The sequence below is a fragment of the Mytilus californianus genome, unplaced genomic scaffold (assembly GCF_021869535.1).
Source record: "Mytilus californianus isolate M0D057914Y unplaced genomic scaffold, xbMytCali1.0.p SCAF_3, whole genome shotgun sequence".
NCBI lineage: Eukaryota > Metazoa > Mollusca > Bivalvia > Mytilida > Mytilidae > Mytilus > Mytilus californianus.
Window position 1 is genome coordinate 49,053,438 of NW_026262679.1, and position 9,140 is coordinate 49,062,577.

The 9,140-nt window shown below is 32.4% G+C and overlaps 1 long non-coding RNA gene across 2 annotated transcripts; it reads left to right on the plus strand.

The window, feature by feature from the left end:
* Positions 1 to 295: 295 nt before the first annotated feature.
* On the plus strand, positions 296 to 6,524 carry LOC127734776 (uncharacterized). Of its 2 annotated transcripts, none has more exons than XR_007997753.1 (3): positions 296 to 592; positions 4,923 to 5,009; positions 6,311 to 6,524. It is a non-coding gene; the product is annotated as an uncharacterized LOC127734776 (long non-coding RNA). The 2 variants fall into 2 exon arrangements; XR_007997754.1 differs by lacking the exon at positions 296 to 592 and adding an exon at positions 628 to 721.
* The last annotated feature ends 2,616 nt before the right edge of the window (positions 6,525 to 9,140 follow it).

A 9,140-nucleotide genomic window follows, 5' to 3' on the forward strand; every position in this document is an offset into this window, starting at 1 on the left:
CTTTTCATATATTGCGTGGGTAAAATTGTAACCTTTTCCCATATTGGTTGGGTTTCGTGGGGTGTGTTGGAAAAGTGGAATATTTAAGGCTAAGATTCTGTGTGTAATGTTTACTTACGGCGAGACTTTCGGCTGTGAAAAAATGACAGGGCTTTGCATATACAAGTAATTGGAACTTTATCGACCTTATCATATATTTCTGATAGTTTTCCCCACCTATTCCCATATTTTCAAGCTGGAAAAAGTGACCTATTCCAGCGGCACGTCCTATCACCTTGTATGTAGGACCCCCCCCCCCCCCGAGTAATATACGCAAATGTATAAGTTAATACCTTAATTCAGGAGCACAGTCTGTCTTTACCGTAAATAACTTCGAGATTAATATGTAAGTTTACTTTGCTTATCGATGTTCCTGTAATTCAGATTTATATTTATTTGTGAGACCCCCGTCACTTTTTATATTCACTCAAGAGTCACTCAAAGAAAGGGGTTCTCCGTTACTGGGAAAATCTTATCTGATTTAGGATCAATTTATTGGTTACACTCCCCTATCACCAGTGATTCTTTGTTGTAAGCTGACATTCTGAAAAAGGTATACTGTTTACTATCAATTTGCATGATTAGCTACAGATGTCGAATCGGACTACTGCAAAAGACAATAATTCAGTTCACTGATTTAGATTGAATAGTGGTTCGGTTAATTCTCCTTTTCCCCAAACAAGTAAGAATTAGGTTACATCTTTAGGTAGTCCAGAGACATATATACAGATGTGTATATATGTCTCTGGGTAGTCAAAATAATTATGACGTCTTGCAAGACTATTTTAATTTTTTTTCTATCTATCTATCTTCATTTTTCCGCACTCAGTCACAACTTTGACTATTACGTGCCCAGAAAAAAGTTAAAATAGCCTTGCAAGACGTCATAATTATTTGGACTAATCTTTTGGCAAATATGGTTGTACAACAGGGGTTTTCTACAATTTGCCGGATTTTCTATCCTTACGAACCCTGAAAAACTAACCAGGCCAGGTGATAAAAAATCTGTCTTCACTTTTTATCCCACCAGAAAATCAAAAGGTTGTCTCCATTTGAATTTTATTAGGGGGGGGGGGGGGGGGGGGGCTAGGATGAAATTTGAAAAAAGGCAGGACAGGAGTTTTGAGTAAAAAAAAAAGGCAGGATGGGCAACATGGCAAAAAAAAAAGGCAGGATGACAATTTATGTAAAAAAAGTCAGGATAAACTAATAAAGAAAAAGGCAGGACCGAATAGAGTGAAAAATATAAAGGCAGGACAGAGATCACAACTTAAAAAAATATGCAGGACAACTTTTTTCACCCTAGCCCCCCCCCCCCCCCCCCACACACACCTAAAAATCAAATGGTAACTCCCTTACACCTACATGACAAAAACATATACAAATATGGTATCATTGGACATTGCCAATGTGACGGCTCTTCAACAGAAACTAAAGACGTAGAAGTTAACAACTATATAGGTCACCGTACAGATTTCAACAATGGGCTAAAAAGCCATACTGCGTAATAAGCTACAAAAGGCCAAAATAGATAGACAATATCTGACAAGGGTAGAAATGTTCAGAATGTTGAAAAAAAAATCTACTGTCCATTTAAATGGCATCAAAACTGGCAGCTGACTCATAGGAGTTGTTGCCTTAAATACAGATTTTTACCTTTTTTTTTTCTTCATATTTCTTGAATTTGCCTTTTTATCTCTAAAACTGTAATATTTAAACAGAAACTTAAATCTTATTAAAAAGTTATTGCTTTTCAATGATGATTTTGATCCAGTTTTTGCAAAAACTTGGAAACTTTAAATCTTGGGTAAACTCCTTATATTATACTGCCTGGTCTCGTGGTAGCGTGTTCACCTCAAGTGCAGAAGGTTGTTTATTTTGAAACCAATGGGGTAAAACATAAGACTTTAAAGTTGGTATTTGCTGCTTCTCCCCTAAGCACGCAGTATTATTAAGGAGTAAGAGCAAATACTGGTTTGTTCAGAGTCAGAATTATGTGTCAAGGTAAGGTGACATGTCTCTCTGAGAACTAGTGTAAGAGATAAATTAGTCCTTGTAAAAATTGTCTGGTCAGACAAATATAACTAGTATAAAAAGTCCATGGATACAGAATTTACTAGTATATTTAGTCCGATGTCAGTAATTTATGTCCCCAGACTAATTTTCCTAGTCCAAGACATCACTATTCCTAGGTAAAAATGTCCAGTTTTTATACGGCCGCAAAAAAATTTTGCGGTCGTATATTGGTATGACATTGGCGTCTTCGTCCGAAGACACATTGGTTTTCGCACAATAACTTTAGTTTAAGGTGGTACCTAACACTACAGGGAGATAACTCTGTAAAAATCAGCTAAACGTTTTAATTACGATGTATTGTTAAGGAAATATTAAGCTTTTCAATGATCAAAATTAGTGTTTGTCAAACTGCTATATAACCAATGAAATTTTTCTGATAAAGTGGTTGGTTCAAATTTTTTGAAATTTTCATATTTTTGTCAAAGGGTCAAAGTAAACATTTTGTCAAAATTTTATGAAAATTAAACGAGCCAAATTAATATTAGTCAAGGTGTTGGGTACCACCTTAAGTGAATGGATCTCTATGAAATTTTACCATCAGGTTCAATACCACAAAAGGAAGGTTGGGAATGGTTTTTTGGGATTATGGTACGAACAGTTAAGGAATTAGGGGCCAAAAAGGGGCCAAAAATAAGCATTTTTGTAACTTCCAGACAATAACTTGTGTGTTAGTGTATGGATCTCTCTGACATTGTACCACAAGGTTCCATATCACAAAGGGAATGCTGGGATTGATTTTGGGGGTAATTGCCTCAAAAGTTTAGGAATTAGGGGCCAAAAAAGGGGCAAAAAACAAGCATTTTTCTAGTTTCATGACAATAACTTGTGTGTAAGTGTATGGATCTTTCCGAAATTGTACTACAAGGTTCCATATCACAAAGGGAAAGCTGGAATTGAGTTTGGGGGTAATTGCCCAAAACGTATAGGAATAACTTAAGGGGCCAAAAAGGGGCTAAAAATAAGCATTTTTCTAGTTTCCAGACAATAACTTGTGTTCAAGTGTATGGATCTCTCTGAAATTGTAGTGCAAGGTACCATACCACAAAGGGAAGGCTGGGATTGATTTTGGGGGTAATTGCCTTAAAATATTAGGAATTAGGGGTCAAAAAGGGGCAAAAAACAAGCCTTTTTCTAGTTTCAGGACAATAACTTGTGTGTAAGTGTATGAATCTTTATGAAATTGTACTACAAGGTTCCATATCACAAAGGGAAAGCTGGGTTTGAGTTTGGGGGTAATTGCCCTAAACGTTTAGGAATTTGGGGCCAAAAAGGGGCAAAAAAAACAAGCATTTTTCTAGTTTCCAGACAATAACTTGTGTTCAAGTGTATGGATCTCCCTGAAATATTGTACTGCAAGGTACCATACTACAAAGGGATTGAGTTTGGGAGTGATGAATCATAAGGGGGTTAAAAAAATTGGGGGGGGGGGGGGATTTTTTTTTCCTTTTTTTTTTTTCTTTAAAATTTTCCATTTTAAGTTGGTTATTTTTTATTTATGTATAAAAGCAAATAATTATGATATGGTTTGATTTCATCAAAAATTGAAATATTGGGGTTCTTTGATCATGTTGATATGCTGAATTTAACCGTGTATTTAGATTCTTAATTTTTGGTCCCGTTTTCATATTGGTCTACATTAAGGTCCAAAGGGTCCAAAATTAAACTTAGTTTGATTTTAACAAAAATTGAATTCTTGGGGTTCTTTGATATGCTGAATCTAACCGTGTATGTATTTAGATTTTGGATATTGGACCATAATAGGTAAATTAAAAATTTTTAAGTTTTTAGACCACATTCATTCTGTGTCAGAAACCTATGCTGTGTCAAATATTTAATCGCAATCCAAATTCAGAGCTGTATCAAGCTTGAATGTTGTGTCCATACTTGCCCCAACTGTTCAGGGTTCTAACTCTGCGGTCGTATCAAGCTGCACCCAGCGGAGCATTTTATTCTAATACTGTATGCAACATGTCAAGTATATTTGGTGTATGAAAATTTTTAAGGATGTACATGTTAGTCTGGCATGTTTTATTCGACCTTGACCTCATTTTTATGGTTCATTGCTCAATGTTATTTTTTTGTTTTTTGGTCAGTTTTTCTATTTTCTTATTTTCAAATTAGCAATAGGTCAACTATATTTGGTGTATGGAATGATAGTAAGGTGCATATCATGATATGTTTGACTGAGAAGTTTCGTCTTACCTTGACTTTATTTTCATAGTACATTGGACAATGTTTAGTTTTTGTGGTTTGGTCTATTTTTCGGATACTGTAAGCAATAAGGCCCCTATATTTGGTGAATGGAATGATTGTAAGATGCACATGTCTGTCTGGCATGTTTTATATGACCTTGACCTCATTTTCATGGTTCATTGGTCAATGAAAAGTTTGCATTGTTTTGTCAGTTTATCATATGCTTTAAGCAACAGGTAAATTATATTTGGCGGATGTAACGATTGTAAGGTGTGCATGTTTGTCTGGCAGATTCATATAACCATGACCATATTTTATGGTTCTTTGGTCAATGCTAAGTTTTCTTGGTTTTTTCTTTTTATCAGATATTATAAGCATATGTCTACTTGTAAGTGTATGGAATGACTGCAAGGTGTCATATAAAAATAAGAAGTTGTCTGTCTGCCAAGGTTAATATTACTGTGACCTCATTTTCATAGAATATTGATAATATTAAAAAAAAAAAATGATGACCATGACAAGATATACAAATGATCCAAAATTGTCAGTTGCCTACTAATTATGTAATAGTAGTTATTGTCATTAAATGATAATGTTTACCCTTTTATGTGTAGGGCAAGAACATTAAAGATAAAGGGAAACTATAAACAAAAGAGATAATCAACAAAAATAGATTTACAGACGTCAACAAAGCCTAAATGGTAAGTCCACTTTTATAAAAGTTATTGCCCTTGAATAATGATTATTATGAAAATAAGATGTGGTATGATAAATGAGAAAACTATCCACCAGAGTTCAATTAAGTGGATGAAAGCAATGCAATTACTTATTAGAGGCCAATGATGACCTGTAAATAATGAGAAAACCCACATAATATAGTCATCTATAAAAGACACCACAAACAAAATTTGGAACAAAACATCAATTCAAACTTCAAATATACCAGACTAATTCATAGAAAAGAACAAGTTATGAAAAAACAAATATGACGGACGTGAACCAACATCAACCACTGAACTATGTACAGGCTCCTGATTTTGGACAGGCAAAATACGGCAGGGTTGATATAAAAATAAGAAGCGGTATGATTTCTCCAATAAGGATCAAATGACATGAAATTTAACAAAATTAGTTCATTGTACAGCCTTCGATAATGGCCATGAAATTCAAAAAACAAATGTAAAACAATTCAAAAAGGGCATGTGTCATTTAAAAAGGGCATAATGTCTATCCATGCTAAACATGCTTGGGGGAAACACCACAAAGGCGAAAGCTAAGTGCCTGATTTTTGCACAAAACAATAAACAAAAAACAAATATGATATATAGCAACAATTGACAACCACTGAATAACAGGCCCCTGACTTGGGACAGACACTTACAAAATGTGGCATGGTTTAACATGTTTGCTGGCGCCAAATCCACCTCTAATTAAGGACAGTGGTGTAAGTGTCAGTTCAATATAAAAACTATAAAATCAGTTGAAAAGGGCTTTTTTCTGCTCTTGGGTCAGGTTATTTTTATACATTCCCGTTTTCATTCTCAATTTTATTAACTCATTAGAATGCAACAAAGCAGCTACCAAAAACACAAACCGTATGTGGCTGGAAATTTATTCTTTCCCTATAACAAAAAAGACTCAACATACAGATCTATTAGTACTTACAGTTACTGACAGCTAATTCATAGCGAATATCAACTAATAAAATAAACGTTTTGTGAGCACCCATCCCACCCCTAACCTAGGACAGTGGTTTTAATAACAGCACAACCTTTGAACAAACTGTAAACATTTGTTGCAATTGGTTTAACTCAAAAGACTGCAACAAGGCACAAAAACAACTAATATGAAAACCATAGACACAAAGCACTGAAATAAGAGTTCTTACAATTTTAAATATTCAAATGAAAGTTTTATCAAAATGTACATAAACATGATAAAGTAGCCATTTTATTGCTGTATTTCTCTTCATTTATTATTTTTGAGTTTTGTGTATTTGTAGGTCAGACATCTTGGTTTTCATGATCATCATTCAACAGGTCAATACTGAACAGAAAACTTAAAGTTGATATTTTTCTACATAGTGTGACTTTTTTATTAATTTGAAATGGAATGTGTTTTTTTCCTACATAAGAAAGAGGAAATTTCAACATAATGACTATAAACAAAAAGGAGTCATATTATCATGATCACAGATGCACAAGAACTAAATCATGTAAATGCAACAACGTAATATCAATTGAAAGAAGGGAGGAATGAAAAAATATATTAGTATTTTGTTGTCCAAATGAACTTGCTTTGTCCACTCATTTAAATCGCTCCATCCAATAAAGATGTACGGAGGAAGATTTTTGAAGAACAGATTGCAAAAATGTTTTGTCTAAGAATTGTAGGAATATTCTAGTGGATGAAATAATTTATTTACTTGACTCTTATATAGTGGACTGAATAATTGTACATAGCAAGCTGAAACAAGAAAACTAAAACTTAACAGGAAAAGTGTTTATTTTATAAATTTGCAAATATAAACGTAATATTATGAACACCACAAAGGTATAAGATTCAAATCGTTTGCATATTCATGTATTGCAATGGAACTATAACAAAGAAAACTTTACCTCATTAAAAGAGTAAACTATTAACTGTGCTTTGTCAATTTATTCAGTCAGAATATGAAATATTTTTTTCAGTTCTATTTTTCATAATAAAACAAACAAGACAAAGATTTCAAATCAATATTTTTTCTTTTATTAAGACATGTCATCATTTTATTTCAGATAAAGGATTTTATTTTTTGACTTTAAATATTATTATACTTTCCAAAATAATAATAATCTTTATTGTCATATAAACAAATTAAAAACATGTTTGTGACAAAATGAAAAAACCCAAAATACACTCATATTTATATTATAAACTTTTTACTACCAAACAGCATTTATTGTAACATACACATTACTGTATATTTATAATTTGAATTCCATAGGATTTTATTTTGTCCCATGGGATATTAAAAATCCCATGGGATAATTATAGTCCCATGGGAATTTTTTGGTCCCATGGGACAACAAATATCCCATGGGACTACAATAATCCCATGGGACCCAAAAAAATCCTATGGGATTTAACCAAAATCCCATGGGATAATGGTCAATCCCATGGGATTTGCCTTATCCCATGGGATATTGAAAATCCCATGTTTTTCTAAATCAAATTACAAAATATATATAATAATAACAGCAGAAAAGCAATGAAATTATTGAATCCCATGTAATTCCGCACATTTTGGTTATATACACGACACTGTAGCTGTAAGGAGAGGCGGCGGCGGATTTGCAAATGAGTGTTTTGCAAATTAAAAGTGTCCAGTGTTAATATACATATCGTGAAAAACCTGAGATTTTTCGTTTTTGGGGGCGATCAAAGGGAATCTGCCACTAATCATGATGGACAATACTAAAAGTAGACCGTTATAATTTGCAGAATAACTATAACACAAATAAATAAAATGTAAATCAAGTATAAGAAAAAATAAAATGCTTCGCTGGGGCGCAGCTTGATACGACCGCAGAGGTCGAACCCTGAACAGTTGGGGCAAGTATGGACACAAAATTCAAGCTTGATACAGCTATGACTTTGGATTGTCATTAAATATTTGACACAGCATAGGTTTCTGACACAGGATGAATGTGGTGTAAGAACTTGAAAAAATTTAATTTACCTATTATGGTGGAATCTCCATAAACTAAATTGTTTGTTAATTTCAATATATCAAAGAATATGTAGAATTCAATGTTTGATGTAATGTAATAAAGTTGAAATTTGGACCGTTTTTGTTCAATGTGGACCAATTTGGTAACATGTATAAATAATCAAAAATCTAAATTCATGGGAGCCCATTTAAATACATCATAAAGGTATTAAAATAGAAGTGACATCATAGTCATGGCTAAAAATAAACAAAAATCCTTAATCAGCAACATTTAAAGTAATATCTAAAAATAAAATGCCTTTGTAACCATAAAAGCCCATTTAAATACATCATAAAGATATTAAAATAGAAAATGACATCATAGTCATGGCTAAACATAGCAAAAAACCCTTAATCAGCATCATTTAACAGTAATATCTAAAAATGGAAATTACATCATAAAGGTATTAAAATAGAAAATGACATCATAGTCATGGCTAAAAATAAACAAAATCCTTAATCAGCATCAGCAACATTTTATAGTAATATCTAAAAATAAAATTCCTTTGTAACCATAAAAGCCCATTTAAATACATCATAACAGATATTAAAATAGAAAATGACATCATAGTCATGGCTAAACATAGCAAAAACCTTAATCAGCATCATTTAACAGTAATATCTAAAAATAAAAATTTCTTTGCAACCATAAAAGTAAAATAGAAAATGACATCATAATCATAGCTAAAAATAAACAAAAATTTTTTTTATTGGCAAATTTTAAATGGAGTTTATTATACTAAAACAATAAATTTGCAACCATAAACATGATAAAACCCCATTTAAACACATCATAAAAGTATTAAATAATTCAACTACATCATAAGGCTATAAAAATAGAAAATGACTTCATAGTCAAGGCTAAAGGTAAACAAAAAACCTTCATCAGCAAAATTTTATATCGGCAAATTTCCAATGAAGTTTATTACACTAAAATTGTTGGCAAATTTCCAATGCATTTATTAACAATAAAGTTATTGGCAAATTTCCAATTTACATAATTTAAAAGCAGTGTAGATGAGATATTTAAATGAGTTTGAATTACCAACCTTACACTGCTTTTAAATAATGTTCTTTACTC